The sequence below is a fragment of the Pteropus medius genome, unplaced genomic scaffold (assembly GCF_902729225.1).
Source record: "Pteropus medius unplaced genomic scaffold, Ma_sr-lr_union100, whole genome shotgun sequence".
Classification (NCBI taxonomy): domain Eukaryota; kingdom Metazoa; phylum Chordata; class Mammalia; order Chiroptera; family Pteropodidae; genus Pteropus; species Pteropus medius.
In genome coordinates, this window is record NW_024355205.1 from 36207159 (window position 1) to 36207451 (window position 293).

Below are 293 nucleotides of genomic sequence, written 5' to 3' on the forward strand. Positions count from 1 at the left end.
ACACACACACACACACACAGTGTCCCCAATGCATGTCCAGAGCCCCGTGACGTCCGTACCCGCTCAGGAAGGGTGACGGTGCGGTCGTGAGTGGCTCGCCCTCCGCGTTCATCTCCAGCATCATCCTCCCTGCAACCAGTTCCCTCGATGTTGTAATAAAACGGAGTTGAGATGTGTGATTGGAGTGTCTGCCTCTGTCCCTCCCTCTATATCGGTCTGGGAAGTCCCCGCTGTTAGAGGCGACCGCACGCCAGCTGTCTGTTCCTTCCTTCCCTGAAGGTCAGAACCGAGGC